Source organism: Pleurodeles waltl, chromosome 2_2 (genome assembly GCF_031143425.1).
Source record: "Pleurodeles waltl isolate 20211129_DDA chromosome 2_2, aPleWal1.hap1.20221129, whole genome shotgun sequence".
Taxonomy (NCBI): domain Eukaryota; kingdom Metazoa; phylum Chordata; class Amphibia; order Caudata; family Salamandridae; genus Pleurodeles; species Pleurodeles waltl.
Window position 1 is genome coordinate 1040719949 of NC_090439.1, and position 17076 is coordinate 1040737024.

A 17076-nucleotide genomic window follows, 5' to 3' on the forward strand; every position below is an offset into this window, starting at 1 on the left:
TTCCAAACCTGGAAACTAGAGACCAGGATCCAAGAGGTACTTTTAGAAGAGAATTTCTAATAAATAAAGGGATAGTCAGGAACCCATTTAGGAATAGGTTGCACTTATCTGTTCTTTGTTTATGTTTCATTAGGCACCAGTTTCTACAGAAGTCAGAAAGGGCCGCAGATTTGTGCAGCACTTCAACAGTGGAAACGCAAGAACGGTGTTGTCTCTCTTTTTTATTTTATCCACTTCCCCCCTTCCCTTGAGCTTCTGTTCTTAGTGCACTGTTTTAAAAACTAGTGTGCTGGAACAAGCAGTTTCAGGGTGGGGTCGGATTGTCTTCAACCTCCATCACTTCAGCCCCTGCCTCTGTCACCCCTGCTGCCCTCAGTGCGGAGCTCATTGACCTGGTGAGGACGCTCATTGTTGGGCAGACTACCCTTTTGAATGCCATCCAGGGGGTAGAAAGGGAGGTGCATCGGAGCAATGCCTACCTGGAGGGCATTCATTCGGGTCAGGCTGCCCATCAACGAGCGTTCACCTCTCTGGCCTCAGCACTGACGGCAGCCATTGTCCCTGTCTCCAGTCTCCCTCTTCTAACTGCCTCCAGCCTTTCTCTGTCTCCTGTTCCTCAGCCTATCCCATCCACACCATCTGACCAGCCTGCACACACCTCAACACCCAAGGCCAGCTCATCCAAACATAAGCACCACAGAACACACAAGCATTCACCCAAGCAACACCCAGTTGCAGACATACCAACAGTCACTACCACCTCTGTGTCCCCCACCTCCTCGTCTCCCTCCTCCCTCCCTGTGACGTCTCCACTCACACCTGCATGCACACCAACATCAGCCAGTTCTTCCATCACCACCACACCCTCCACCACAGTCCTCACACGTGCAGTCACCACCCCCACTGCCATGTACACGTCCCCTGTGTCCTCTCCCACTGTGTCTGTCACCCCCTCTTCCAAGACACATAAACGCAGGCAGACACCCATACAACAGCCAACCACCTCACGACAGCCTACGTCTCAGTCACCTGCACCCAAAGACAGCACACCTGACTCTCCAACAACCACATCCTCTTCCTCCACTTCTATCTCAAATACTCCTACCCTTTACCCTGGTCCCAATAAATATTACCTCACAACTGTTGACCTCTTTCCCTCCCCTGACCCACCCCCTCCATCTGGGAAAAGTCCCAAAGGCACCTCAGCCACCACCAGCCCAGCTTCCAAGGTACAAGTGGTGCATGGAATATGGAGTCCACCCTTTGGCGGCAGTGACACGTCACTGAACAGCAAGGGGACTGGCAGCCCCCCCCCAGGCAAGAGGACCCGGAAGGTGAAGGGCCGCCGTCAGCGGACTGAGACGGCTGCCCCCAAGGAGGTGACTACGGCCACTTCACCTGCCACAACAGCCAGGGGAGGCAAGGGCCCGAGAGCCCCATCTAAGGAGCGGAAGGGCAGCAGGGCGGAGAGGCCAGCCAGCAGGAGCGCGGAGCAGGAGGGCCCCACACGCCCCATCCCGGCTGCAAGGGACGACACCAAAGGGCCCAGGACTCCGTCTCCGAAGGGGCCTGACACTGCACGTTCGGAGGGCGAGTGAGCAGGTTGTCCAGGCCAGGTCTGACTCCCTACACTGACTGGAAGAGCACCGCTGAACAGGGCCCCGCCGTGCAGACAAGCACCGCTGAACAGGGCCCCGCCGTGCAGAAGAGCACCGCTCTGCTGGGCCCCGCCGTCTCAAGCACCGCTCCGCTGGGCCCCTTCATCTCAAGCACCGCTCCGCTGGGCCCCGCCGTCTCAAGCACCGCTCCGCTGGGCCCTTCATCTCAAGCACCGCTCCACTGGGCCCCTTCCTGTCAAGCACCGCTCCGCTGGGCCCTTCATCTGAAGCACCGCTCCGCTGGGCCCCGCCGTCTCAAGCACCGCTCCGCTGGGCCCCTTCATCTCAAGCACCGCTCCGCTGGGCCCCGCCGTCTCAAGCACCGCTCCGCTGGGCCCCTTCATCTCAAGCACCGCTCCGCTGGGCCCATCCTGTCAAGCACTGTTTATGGTTCACTGTGCCCACCATGCCTCCTCCTTGACCAGTGGAGACTGTCATCCACCTGATGGACTGTGGCTTTGCACTCCCCAGGATGGTGCAGTGGGCAGCCCACCCACTGTAGAGACATTGAGAGACTGTGGCTTTGCACTCCCCAGGATGGTACAGTGGGCATGGTGGCTCCTCGTGGATCTGGCGTCGTGGACTCATGTGGCTGTGGTGCCCCCCCCCCCTTCCCTTCCCCCTGAGGTGCCTGTAGTTTTTACATCAGATGCCCCTACAGTGTTCTCTCCAAAGGACTCAGGTCTCCAGTGTGGGCTTTGCCCTTGTTTCGCAAAACTTTGGCCCACGGACATAATAAATTCGTAGGAGGTGCAGGACTTGTTACTTCAGTTATACACTGATGTGTATATATTTGTTTTTTATGTAAATATTTTTCATGGTTGTACGATAATTTGCAGGAGCTTTTTGGTACATAAATATTTATTCCAAATTTGATTATGTCATAGCATTTTTCAAGGGGTGTTTGGGTGGTGTCACTGTGACTTGTTGCTCTGCATTGGTGTGTACATAGTTGGGGGGGGGGGTCGCATATGTGTGTGGCCATAACCTTTCGTCCTCCCCCTCCCGTGTGTCGTAGGTGCAGTACTCACTGTTGTCGTCTGCGCCGGAGTTCGTACTCGTGGTAGATGAGAAGGTAGACGAGAGCAGGTATGATGTTCAATTCGGGTTCCATGCTGTCCTCCTTCCTCGTAGAGTGTGTTTTGGTGAGCGTTTTCTCGTTCGTAGTCTGTTTCCGCCGTGTTTTTATCGGCGGGGCTCTCGCCCCGGAAAAGGTGGCGGATTGGAAGGTTGTGATAGGGTGGGCGGTACATTGTCTGCCGCCTGCCTGTTGGCGGTGACCGCCGCGCTGTTTGTTTGTACCGCCGTGGCGGTCGGAGTGTTAAAGTGGCGGGCTGTGTTGGCGGTTCCCGCCAGGGTCAGAATTCCATTTTTTGGACCGCCAGCCTGTTGGCGGGTTGGCCGCCGCTTTTTCACCGACCGCCAGGGTTAGAATGACCCCCTTTATGTGCAAACATCTTCTCCGAACAAGTAGTGGGGTTAATATGATTTTTAAACCACATCTATTAGTTACTAGTTACTAGTTAATACCATTGCATCAGCGGTCATTTATGCATCTTAGATGCAACCCTTTTCAACCTCTATTACATCTCTTTGTGGTTTACTGATTTATAGAACTAATTTGTAGAATTCCTGGTTCGCCATCAAGGGCCTTCCCATTTCATTATCTTTGAGATATGTGCCTCACTTATTTCCAAAACATCCAATGTCATGGTGTTAGGTGGCTTAACCTTTGGTTTGTTGCTCCTGATATTTTTAAGGTGGCCTCTTTCCTTGTTACATGTCTGACTATGAGTATGGCACAATATATGACTCATCCTACCCACATTGGCAGCCATAACTTATCTGTGTCTGTTTACCAATACAGATATCTCTGTATCAGACCCAGTTGGTCTGCTTTGGACCAATCATTGCTATATCCATTTTTCAATGCTTTTCCAATTCCAGCTGACTGCTACCCCTGCTGCCTCTCTTCTCTTCGCTCACCACTGGAACAAGTTTACATCTGAAAAGTTTGCCTCTGTCTTGCCACTGAAGAGTCCATCAAAAACGATAATGGCTCCACTTTTGCTAATAATCATAATGAATGGGTCTCCACTGCCCATGGCTTAAGTACCTCAGTTAAAGCTGTTCTCTCTATGCCAAGCATTTCTTCTTCTCGCAGGTTCACCTAAGAGTTACTGGGAATTACATGATCCTGCAAGGCATTAGAAAGGCAATGGTCAATTAATGATGATGTTGTTCCTGAGATCAAATATTATCTGCTTTAAAAGAATACCCTCGTGATGTTGGATTATTGTAGAAGACCTTCTATTCTACTGCTATTTCCTTTACTGCTAACTGGTCTCATGCAATTGTTCAGCCCAAAAACTGCTCACCCTAAATTATGTCCCATGGTCTGTTCTGAAGACTGATGAAGTTCCAGTGTCATGGCTACATGAGATGGAAATGTGATCATTGATAGGGTTTTGTGCTTGCATTGCGTTTGGACTGAAGACTGCGGTAAAGTGTCATAATGTGAAATGTTTTGTGGAGCCATTATATTCGAAGTTATTGTGGTACTTGTTGCTAAAAACATCCGTGGTTATTGTTGATGGGTCCCTCATGGTCTAAGATCTCAGGGTGACCACAAGTGTAACAGACAATTGGTTAATTTATTGTCTTCAGTGGGGTACTTGTCATGAGACATCGTTGATGGTGCCAATAACTCTTTTTGAGTGAGTTTGAGTTATTTGTTGGTATTAAGTGAATCTGGGGAGCACATGGAGGATCTGTATCAACTGGAGTGAGAATTAATGGTCAAGTTTCAGTCTTTGGGTAAATATGAAATCTACAGCCGGATAGTCCATCTCCATACAGCTCTGAAGAGTTCGAGTTCCTACCCCGTAGTGTGCAGACAGGGTGTTGATTTTTGCTGATAATATTTTGCAATTAGATGTGTTTCAGTGACTGTATGTGAGACAATTGCGAAGCAACTATAGTGCTGAAAGAGGTGAGACTGAATGCTTATGTGCCGCGCTGGTATAAGTCTGGTGGGCTAAAGCTGCACTGGTATTGGTGGCATTGGTGGACAGTGAAATGTTGCTATTGGTGGAAAACAGAGAGAGAAAAGGATTTTGGGTACTTGCTGATTTGATCAAAAGGTATTCTAGTTAATTGAATTAGTTTGAAAATGAAGATTTTTCAACGCTTTAACCCCTTCGCTGCAGGCCTTTTCCCCCTCCTGTGCCGAGCCTTTTTTTGGCTATGTGGAGCAGTTCGCGCTTAGGCCCTCATAACTTTTTGTTCACATAAGCTACCCACGCCAAATTTGCGTCCTTTTTTTCCAACATCCTAGGGATTCTAGAGGTACCCAGACTTTGTGGGTTTCCCAGAAGGAGGCCAAGAAATTAGCCAAAAAACAGTGAACATTTCGTTTTTTTAAAAAAAAATTGAAAAATGGGCTGCAGAAGAAGGCTTGTGGTTTTTCCCCTGAAAAGGGCATCAACAAAGGGTTTGCGGTGCTAAAATCACCAGCTTCCCAGCTTTCAGGAACAGGCAGACTTGAATCAGAAAACCCAATTTTTCAACACAATTTTGGCATTTTACTGGGACATACCCCATTTTTACAATTTTTTGTGCTTTCAGCCTCCTTCCAGTCAGTGACAGAAATGGGCATGAAACCAACGCTGGATTCCAGAAACCGCAACATTTCTGAAAAGTAGACAAAATTCTGAATTCAGCAAGGGGTAATTTGTGTAGATCCTACAAGGGTTTCCTACAGAAAATAACAACTGAAAAAGAAAAATATTGAAATTGAGGTGAAAAAAACATCAATTTTTCTCTACATTTTACTCTGTAACTTTTTCCTGCAATGTCGGATTTTCGAAAGCAATATACTGTTACGTCTGCTGGACTCTTCTGGTTGTGGGGATATATAGGGCTTGTAGGTTCATTAAGAACTCTAGGTACCCAGAGCCAATAAATGACCTGCACCCTGCAGAGGGTTTTCATTCTATGCCGGGTATACAGCAATTCATTTGCTGAAATATAAAGAGCAAAAAATAGCTATCAAGAAAACCTTTGTATTTCCAAAATGGGCACAAGATAAGGTGTTGAGAAGCAGTGGTTATTTGCACATCTCTGAATTCCGTGGTGCCCATACTAGCATGTGAATTACAGGGCATTTCTCAAATAGACGTCTTTTTTACACACTGTCTTACATTTGGAAGGGAAAAATGTAGAGAAAGACAAGGGGCAATAACACTTGTTTTGCTATTCCATGTACCCCCAAGTCTCCCGATAAAAATGATACCTCACTTGTGTGGGTAGGCCTAGCGCCCGCGACAGGATATGCCCCAAAACACAACGTGGACACATCACAGAAAACAGAGCTGTTTTTAGCAAAGTGACTACCTGTAGATTTTGGCCTCTAGCTCAGCCGCCACCTAGGGAAACCTACCAAACCTGTGCATTTCTGAAAACTAGAGACCTAGGGGAATCCAAGATGGGGTGACTTGTGTGGCTCGGACCAGGTTCTGTTACCCAGAATCCTTTGCAAACCTCTAAATTTGGCTAAAAAAACACATGTTCCTCACATTTCTTTGGCAGAAAGTTCTGGAATCTGAGAGGAGCCACAAATTTCCTTCCACCCAGCGTTCCCCCACGTCTCCCGATAAAAATGATACCTCACTTGTGTGGGTAGGCCTAGCGCCCGCGACAGGAAACGCCCCAAAGCGCAACGTGGACACAGCCAAATTTTTGAAGGAAAACAGAGGTGTTTTTTGCACAGTGCCTACCTGTAGATTTTGGCCTGTAGCTCAGCCGCCACCTAGGGAAACCTACCAAACCTGTGCATTTCTGAAAACTAGAGACCTAGGGGAATCCAAGATGGGGTGACTTGTGTGGCTCGCACCAGGTTCTGTTACCCAGAATCCTTTGCAAACCTCAAAATTTGGCTAAAAAAACACATGTTCCTCACATTTCTGTGGCAGAAAGTTCTGGAATCTGAGGGGAGCCACAAATTTACTTCCACCAAGCGTTCCCCCACGTCTCCCGATAAAAATGATACCTCACTTGTGTGGGTAGGCCTAGCGCCCGCGACCGGAAACGCCCCAAAGCGCAACGTGGACACAGCCAAATTTTTGAAGGAAAACAGAGGTGTTTTTTGCAAAGTGCCTACCTGTAGATTTTGCCCTGTAGCTCAGCCGCCACCTAGGGAAACCTACCAAACCTGTGCATTTCTGAAAACTAGAGACCTAGGGGAATCCAAGATGGGGTGACTTGTGTGGCTCGGACCAGGTTCTGTTACCCAGAATCCTTTGCAAACCTAAAAATTTGGCTAAAAAAACACATGTTCCTCACATTTCTGTGGCAGAAAGTTCTGGAATCTGAGAGGAGCCACAAATTTCCTTTCACCCAGCGTTCCCCCACGTCTCCCGATAAAAATGATACCTCACTTGCGTGGGTAGGCCTAGCGCCCGCGACAGGAAACGCCCCAAAGCGCAACGTGGACACAGCCAAATTTTTGAAGGAAAACAGAGGTGTTTTTTGCAAAGTGCCTACCTGTAGATTTTGGCCTGTAGCTCAGCCGCCACCTAGGGAAACCAACCAAACCTGTGCATTTCTGAAAACTAGAGACCTAGGGGAATCCAAGATGGGGTGACTTGTGTGGCTCGGACCAGGTTCTGTTACCCAGAATCCTTTGCAAACCTAAAAATTTGGCTAAAAAAACACATGTTCCTCACATTTCTGTGGCAGAAAGTTCTGGAATCTGAGAGGAGCCACAAAATTCCTTCCACCCAGCGTTCCCCCACGTCTCCCGATAAAAATGATACATCACTTGTGTGGGTAGGCCTAGCGCCCGCGACAGGAAACGCCCCGAAACGCAACGTGGACACAGACAAATTTTTGAAGGAAAACAGAGGTGTTTTTTGCAAAGTGCCTACCTGTAGATTTTGGCCTGTAGCTCAGCCGCCACCTAGGGAAACCTACCAAACCTGTGCATTTCTGAAAACTAGAGACCTAGGGAAATCCAAGATGGGGTGACTTGTGTGGCTCGGACCAGGTTCTGTTACCCAGAATCCTTTGCAAACCTCAGAATTTGGCTAAAAAAACACATGTTCCTCACATTTCTGTGGCAGAAAGTTCTGGAATCTGAGAGGAGCCACACATTTCCTTCCACCCAGCATTCCCCCACGTCTCCCGATAAAAATGATACCTCACTTGTGTGGGTAGGCCTAGCGCCCTCGACAGGAAACGCCTCAAAGCGCAACGTGGACACAGCCAAATTTTTTAAGGAAAACAGAGGTGTTTTTTGCAAAGTGCCTACCTATAGCTTTTGGCCTGTAGCTCAACCGCCACCTAGGGAAACCTACCAAACCTGTGCATTTCTGAAAACTAGAGACCTAGGGGAATCCAAGATGGGGTGACTTGTGTGGCTCGGACTAGGTTCTGTTACCCAGAATCCTTTGCAAACCTCAAAATTTGGCTAAAAAAACACATGTTCCTCACATTTCTGTGGCAGAAAGTTCTGGAATCTGAGAGGAGCCACAAATTTCCTTCCACCCAGCGTTCCCCCACGTCTCCCGATAAAAATGATACCTCACTTGTGTGGGTAGGCTCAGCGCCCGCGACAGGAAACGCCCCAAAGCGCAACGTGGACACAGCCAAATTTTTGAAAGAAAACAGGGGTGTTTTTTGCAAAGTGCCTACCTGTAGATTTTGGCCTGTAGCTCAGCCGCCACCTAGGGAAACCAACCAAACCTGTGCATTTCTGAAAACTAGAGACCTAGGGGAATTCAAGATGGGGTGACTTGTGTGGCTCGGACCAGGTTCTGTTACCCAGAATCCTTTGCTAACCTAAAAATTTGGCTAAAAAAACACATGTTCCTCACATTTCTGTGGCAGAAATTTCTGGAATCTAAGAGGAGCCACAAATTTCCTTCCACCCAGCGTTCCCCCATGTCTCCCGATAAAAATGATACCTCACTTGTGTGGGTAGGCCTAGCGCCCGCGACAGGAAACGCCCCAAAGCGCAACGTGGACACAGCCAAATTTTTTAAGGAAAACAGAGGTGTTTTTTGCAAAGTGCCTACCTGTAGATTTTGGCCTGTAGCTCAGCCGCCACCTAGGGAAACCTACCAAACCTGTGCATTTCTGAAAACTAGAGACCTAGGGGAATCCAAGATGGGGTGACTTGTGTGTCTCGGACCAGGTTCTGTTACCCAGAATCCTTTGCAAACCTCAAAATTTGGCTAGAAAAACACATGTTCCTCACATTTCTGTGGCAGAAAGTTCTGGAATCTGAGAGGAGCCACAAATTTCCTTCCACCCAGCGTTCCCCCACGTCTCCCGATAAAAATTATACCTCACTTGTGTGGGTAGGCCTAGCGCCCGCGACAGGAAACGCCCCAAAGCGCAACGTGGACACAGCCAAATTTTTGAAGGAAAACAGAGGTGTTTTTTGCAAAGTGCCTACCTGTAGATTTTGGCCTGTAGCTCAGCCGCCACCTAGGGAAACCTACCAAACCTGTGCATTTCTGAAAACTAGAGACCTAGGGAAATCCAAGATGGGGTGACTTGTGTGGCTCGGACCAGGTTCTGTTACCCAGAATCCTTTGCAAACCTCAAAATTTGGCTAAAAAAACACATGTTCCTCACATTTCTGTGGCAGAAAGTTCTGGAATCTGAGAGGAGCCACACATTTCCTTGCACCCAGCATTCCCCCACGTCTCCCGATAAAAATGATACCTCACTTGTGTGGGTAGGCCTAGCGCCCTCGACAGGAAACGCCTCAAAGCGCAACGTGGACACAGCCAAATTTTTTAAGGAAAACAGAGGTGTTTTTTGCAAAGTGCCTACCTATAGCTTTTGGCCTGTAGCTCAGCCGCCACCTAGGGAAACCTACCAAACCTGTGCATTTCTGAAAACTAGAGACCTAGGGGAATCCTAGATGGGGTGACTTGTGTGGCTCGGACTAGGTTCTGTTACCCAGAATCCTTTGCAAACCTCAAAATTTGGCTAAAAAAACACATGTTCCTCACATTTCTGTGGCAGAAAGTTCTGGAATCTGAGAGGAGCCACAAATTTCCTTCCACCCAGCGTTCCCCCACGTCTCCCGATAAAAATGATACCTCACTTGTGTGGGTAGGCTCAGCGCCCGCGACAGGAAACGCCCCAAAGCGCAACGTGGACACAGCCAAATTTTTGAAGGAAAACAGGGGTGTTTTTTGCAAAGTGCCTACCTGTAGATTTTGGCCTGTAGCTCAGCCGCCACCTAGGGAAACCAACCAAACCTGTGCATTTCTGAAAACTAGAGACCTAGGGGAATTCAAGATGGGGTGACTTGTGTGGCTCGGACCAGGTTCTGTTACCCAGAATCCTTTGCAAACCTAAAAATTTGGCTAAAAAAACACATGTTCCTCACATTTCTGTGGCAGAAATTTCTGGAATCTAAGAGGAGCCACAAATTTCCTTCCACCCAGCGTTCCCCCACGTCTCCCGATAAAAATGATACCTCACTTGTGTGGGTAGGCCTAGCGCCCGCGACAGGAAACGCCCCAAAGCGCAACGTGGACACAGCCAAATTTTTTAAGGAAAACAGAGGTGTTTTTTGCAAAGTGCCTACCTGTAGATTTTGGCCTGTAGCTCAGCCGCCACCTAGGGAAACCTACCAAACCTGTGCATTTCTGAAAACTAGAGACCTAGGGGAATCCAAGATGGGGTGACTTGTGTGTCTCGGACCAGGTTCTGTTACCCAGAATCCTTTGCAAACCTCAAAATTTGGCTAGAAAAACACATGTTCCTCACATTTCTGTGGCAGAAAGTTCTGGAATCTGAGAGGAGCCACAAATTTCCTTCCACCCAGCGTTCCCCCACGTCTCCCGATAAAAATGATACCTCACTTGTGTGGGTAGGCCTAGCGCCCGCGACAGGAAACGCCCCAAAGCGCAACGTGGACACAGCCAAATTTTTGAAGGAAAACAGAGGTGTTTTTTGCAAAGTGCCTACCTGTAGATTTTGGCCTGTAGCTCAGCCGCCACCTAGGGAAACCTACGAAACCTGTGCATTTCTGAAAACTAGAGACCTAGGGGAATCCAAGATGGGGTGACTTATGTGGCTCGGACCAGGTTCTGTTACCCAGAATCCTTTGCAAACCTCAAAATTTGGCTAAAACAATACATGTTCCTCACATTTCTGTGGCAGAAAGTTCTGGAATCTGAGAGGAGCCACAAATTTCCTTCCACCCAGCGTTCCCCCACGTCTCCCGATAAAAATGATACCTCACTTGTGTGGGTAGGCCTAGCGCCCGGGACAGGAAACGCCCCAAAGCGCAACGTGGACACAGCCAAATTTTTGAAGGAAAACAGAGGTGTTTTTTGCAAAGTGCCTACCTGTAGATTTTGGCCTGTAGCTCAGCCGCCACCTAGGGAAACCTACGAAACCTGTGCATTTCTGAAAACTAGAGACCTATGGGAATCCAAGATGGGGTGACTTGTGTGGCTCAGACCAGGTTCTGTTACCCAGAATCCTTTGCAAACCTCAAACTTTGGCTAAAACAACACATGTTCCTCACATTTCTGTGGCAGAAAGTTCTGGAATCTGAGAGGAGCCACAAATTTCCTTCCACCCAGCGTTCCCCCACGTCTCCCGATAAAAATGATACCTCACTTGTGTGCGTAGGCCTAGCGCCCGCGACAAGAAACGCCCCAAAGCGCAACGTGGACACAGCCAAATATTTGAAGGAAAACAGAGGTGTTTTTTGCAAAGTGCCTAGCTGTAGATTTTGGCCGGTAGCTCAGCCGCCACCTAGGGAAACCTACCAAACCTGTTCATTTCTGAAAACTAGAGACCTAGGGGAATCCAAGATGGGGTGACTTGTGTGGCTCGGACCAGGTTCTGTTACCCAGAATCCTTTGCAAACCTCAAAATTTGGCTAAAAAAACACATGTTCCTCACATTTCTGTGGCAGAAAGTTCTGGAATCTGAGAGGAGCCACAAATTTCCTTCCACCCAGCGTTCCCCTAAGTCTCTCCATAAAAATGGTACCTCACTTGTGTGGGTAGGCCTAGCGCCCACGAAAGGAAATGGCCCAAAACACAACGTGGACACAACATATTATAATAAAATAAAATAAATTTGACCCCCCACACCCCCAAACCCCCGTTGCCCAGGAGCGACCCTTGCCTACGGGGTCTCTCCCCCTACGTGACATTGGCGCCAAAAAACAAATCCCCGGTGCCTAGTGGTTTCTGCCCCCTTGGTGGCAGATTGACCTAAAATCGACCAATCTGCCCCCAAGGGGGGCAGAAATGGTCTAAACACAGTTTGCCCCCCAGGGGAGCGACCCTTGCCTAATGGGTCGCTCCCCATCTCTAAAAAAACAAACATACAACAAAAAAAAACACACAAAAAAAATTTGCCCTGGTGCCTAGAGGTTTCTGCCCCCCCCTGGTGGCAGATCGGCCTAATAATAGGCCGATCTGCCCCCAGAGGAGGCAGAAATGGCCTAAAATAAATTTGCCCCCTGAACCCCCACCCCCCCCCCCGGAGCGACCCTTGCCTAGGGGGTCGCTCCCCCTGCGTGACAATGGCACCAAAAAACAAATCCCCGGTGCCTAGTGGTTTCTGCCCCCTTGGGGGCAGATTGACCTAAAATCGACCAATCGCAGAAATGGTCTAAACACAGTTTGCCCCCGAGGGGAACGACCCTTGTCTGATGGGTCGCTCCCCATATCTAAAAAAACAAACAAACAGATCGGCCTAATACCAATAGGCCGATCTGCCCCCAGGGGGGGCAGAGATGGCCTAAAATAATTTTGCCCCCCCCAACCCCCGCCCCCCCGGGGAGCTACCCTTGACTACAAGGTCGCTCCCCTTGCGTGACGGCGCAAAAAAAAGATCCCTGGTGCCTAGTGACCTAAAATCGTCCGATCTGCCCCCAAAGCGGGCAGAAATGGCCTAAATACATTTTGCTCCTCCAGGGGAACGACCCTTGTCCAAGGGGTTGCTCCCCATCTGTAAAACAGAAAAACAAAAAAATCCCTGGTGCCTAGTGGTTTCTGCCCCCCTTGGGGGCAGATCAGCCGAATCAAAATAGGCTGATCTACCCCCTAGGGGGGCAGAAATGGGCTAAAATAATCCCCCCTCCCCCCAGGGAGCGACCCTTGCCTAAGTGGTTGCTCCCCTTGCGTGAAATTCACGCAAAAAAAAAAACTCCCTGGTGTCTAATGGTTTCTGCCCCCCTTGGGGGCAGATTGGCCTCATCAAAATAGGCCAATCTGCTCCCAAGGGGGGCAGAAATGGCCTAAATATAATTTGCCCCCTAGGGGAGCGACCCTTGCCTAAGGGGTCGCTCCCCACCTAAAAAAAAAAGAAAACATAACAAAAAGAAAAAAAAAAGAAATGATCCCTGGTGCCTAGAGGTTTCTGCCCCCCCTGGGGGCAGATCGGCCTATTATTAGGGGGGGCAGAAAAGGCCTTCCCAAAAAAATGCCCCCCCTGGGAGCGACCCTTGCCCAAGGGGTCGCTCCCTTTGCGTGAAATTCGCGCAAAAAAAAAACTCCCTGGTGTCTAATGGTTTCTGCCCCCCTTGGGGGCAGATTGGCCTCATCGAAATAGGCCAATCTGCCCCCAAGGGGGGCAGAAATGGCCTAAATATATATTGCCCTGTAGGGGAGCGACCCCTGCCTAAGGGATCGCTCCCCACCTAAAAAAAAAGAAAACATCACAAAAAAAAAAAAAAGGTCCCTGGTGCCTAGAGGTTTCTGCCCCCCCCCTGGGGGCAGATCGGCCTAATAATAGGCCAATCTGCCCCCAGGGGGGGCAGAAAAGGCCTTCCTAAAAAAATGCCCCCCCTGGGAGCGACCCTTGCCCAAGGGGTCGCTCCCTTTTGACAATTTCATTGAAAAAAAACAAATCCCTGGTGTCTAGTGGGGTTTCAAAAGCCGGATTGCAAGCAATCCGGCTTTTGAAACCTGTGAGAGACTTCAAAGGGAAGGCAAAAGCATTTCTCTTTCAATCGCGCTGGAAGCTCTGCTTCCAGCGCGATGGGGGAGACCCAGTGACTAATCAGCGCGCGCTGACGTCACAGGGGGGGTTGGGGGTGGGAGGGGAAGGGCTTCCCCTTCCATCCCTGACTTGGGGGGATGGGGGGGAACCCCACAGAGGGAGCGCTAGCGCTCCCTCTGGGCTCTGTGCACAGGACGTAATGGTTACGTCCTGGGCACAGCAGCACTGTGCCTCAGGACGTAACCATTACGTCCTTGGCACAGAAGGGGTTAAAGAGTGCTTTAAGTGGAGATGTTCTCATCCCAGTTAGAGAGGGTATAGAGACCCCACAGGAAGGAACTCCAGATCTTTATGTATCATCTGTTAAATGATTTTGTGCATGATTGTGGTTTGAACAATGCAGTATAATTACAGAGAAAGAAGGTGCCTTGGCATTTTCCCATTATGGAACATTTAATTTGAAAAATCTAGACAATTTGAGGTGAATATTGTATGAGATGAAACAGCCTCCAAGACTCGAACAGGTTGAAGCACTTAATAGTTGGGAACTCATAGCATGAGAGAAAATGACAACCTAGTACGAGGACAGAATACAGAAAGCAATTAAGACACCTGCATAAACTAGATGGGATGCTGAACAGAAATGTGGAGATTAGATATCCTTAAGGGAGTCCGAATGCTTCTAGCTATTTCAAATGAAGGTGGTGAAAGCACTACCCTAAGACCAGAAACAAGGCAGGAAAGGTAGAACAATGAACAGAAATGGAGGATAAAAAGACAGCGACATATGACAGTGATTCAGATGATGAGTTTATAAATTGGACCCACATGAATCATCCACATGAGTCAATGCCAAATGTTACCCTGAGTCAAACAGGACAAAGTTTCAGTACTGTCTTAACAGGACAGAGGGCTGGAATGACAATAGCTCAGAACCAGGTAAATCATATAAGTCCAGATGAATTAACAGTTCCCATCACTATAGGTCCAGTTGTTTCCTTGTATGCTTCAGACATGTCTCGAAGCAATGCCCATTCAGAAAAGAAGTCCAGGTGAGTCCTTTGGGAAGCCAGGCAGTTCTTCTTGGCAGGTTGCAGGTTCTGGTTCAGGGATTCTTCACCAGTGGTATATTGTCCAGAAATGTCTGAGTTGGTAGGGTCAGAGAACCTGCTTGAATACCTAAATGTGCCTTTGAAGTGGGGGAGACTTCAAAGAGTGGCTTAGAAGTGCACAAGGTCCCCTTTCAGCTCCATCCTGTCTGCCAGGGTCCCAGTAGGGTGTGTGTCAATCCTTTGTGTGAGGGCAGGCTACTGTCCTTTGACATGTAAGTAGCAGGCCCTCCACCCTCCCAGCCCATGAAGACGCATTCAATATGCAGATGTGTGCAAGTGTGACTGAGCATCCTGTGTTTGGGGTTTGTCTGAGTGGCGTGCACAAGGGAGCTGTCAACTAACCCAGCCAGACGTGGATTGTAAGGCACAGAAGGATTTAAGTGTACAGAAATGCTCACTTTCTCACAGTGGCATTTCTAAAATAGTAATATTAAATCAAACTCCACCAGTCAGCATGATTTTGTATTACCATTCTGGCCATACTAAATATGACCTGTTACTCCTTTCAGATCAGAATATACTACTCAAACAGTATATGAGGGTAGCCCTAATGTTAGCCTATGAAAGGAGCAGGCCTCACAGTAGTGTAAAAACTAATTTAGGAGTTTTACACTACCAGGACATATAAACTGCACAGGTACATGTCCCTAGGGCCTACATTAGGGGTGACTTATATGTAGGCAAAGGGGAGTTTAAGGCTTGGCAGGTACTTTTAAATGCCAAGTCGAATTGGCAGTGAAACTGCACACACAGGCCTTGCAATGGCAGGACTGAGACATGGTTAAGAGGATACTTATGTGGGTGGCACAATTAGTGCTGCAGGCCCACTAGTAGCATTTAATCTACAGGCCCTGGGCACATGTAGTGCACTTTCCTGGGGTCTTACAAGTAGATTAAATAAGCCAATTGGGTATGACCCAGTGTCACCATGTTTTAAGGAAGAGACCTTATGCACTTTAGCACTGGTTAGCAGTGGTTAAGGGTGCAAAGTCCTAAACCCACCAAAAAGTGGAGGGAGGCAGGCAAAACGTTAGGGGTGGCCACCCTAAGGCTGTCAGGTCTAACAAAAGGCCTGCTATCCTGAATGAAAAAAGCCATTCTAACATGGCTGCCCGCACACTTGCGCGCTTTCATGGCAGCCACCTAGAAGTAATGTATTTATATATAAACAAAATAAATTCCATCAGAAGATGGTTGGTGCGTAGCCATGTGCAGTTGCAGCAGTCACATAGGGAAAATAAACTTTGATACAGCCAATAGGACTGTGCTCAGGACTTTGTCATTGCTTGTTAAGGTTTGCAAAAGGTTGCAGAAGTGTTTAAAATCACATGACTGATTGGCTTATAAAGAGCGTTGTTTAGTTGCGAAGTGTATTGTATTATTTGACTTATTTGCTGTGCACATTTGTTATAACACATACATGGTTGCAGATGTAATGCAATTATAGAGGGTTAGAGTCTTGTATTTAAAATACATCTATTGAATCGGGATTACCATGTAAGGATCATTTTTCTGTAATTAATGTCATGCACACCTGGTTTTCTGCAGAAGTGAAGAAACAAATGTACCTCTAAAAATCGAGCCAACTATTGACAAAGACATTATGAAATATCTTTATTTTCTTTTTGTTTGTTATTTTGTAAACCTAATACTAAATAAACCCACATTTTTAGAAACCTGGGTTACTTCCTTTCTCTACCGCCTCTTCTTTCCACAGTGATTTCAGGAGGACGACCTTCTTGCACAGAGAATTGTTGGAAATGCCAACATTCATCCCTTCACCTCTAGACACGACCTAAATGCAATTGGCCTTCTTTGGATCCACTTAGCTCCTCCCTGAGCAGTTCTTCACTCAGCAGATGTGTCGGTCTTCAATATAAGAATATGTGCAGCTTTCACCGCACCTCTAATCTCTATACTGGCTACCTCTTGAATCTCGCTCTACTTTCCAAGCAGAATGCCTCACCTGTAAAGACCGCTGCCACATATTTTATTTGCCATGTTGCACAGAAACACATCCTGCACAAACAGAATTCTAAGAAAACATTTCCCTCTTTATCATGTGACTCTTTGTCAGAAGACATACAAATACCTGTCTCTGACCAGGGTCTTAGAATGTGTAATATCCTTTCCGTCTATTTCAGACTTGCTTCCTGCTCATAGATCTTCAACACCCCCCCATAGCTCAATCTTATTGACCAGGGGCCACATGTTGGTAGAATCCGTTTGTGACCTGCTAATGGTGAATCTTTGCAATTTGCAATTAGGAAGTCACAACAGCTATGTACTAATGTATCTCAGAAACATTTAGCAGT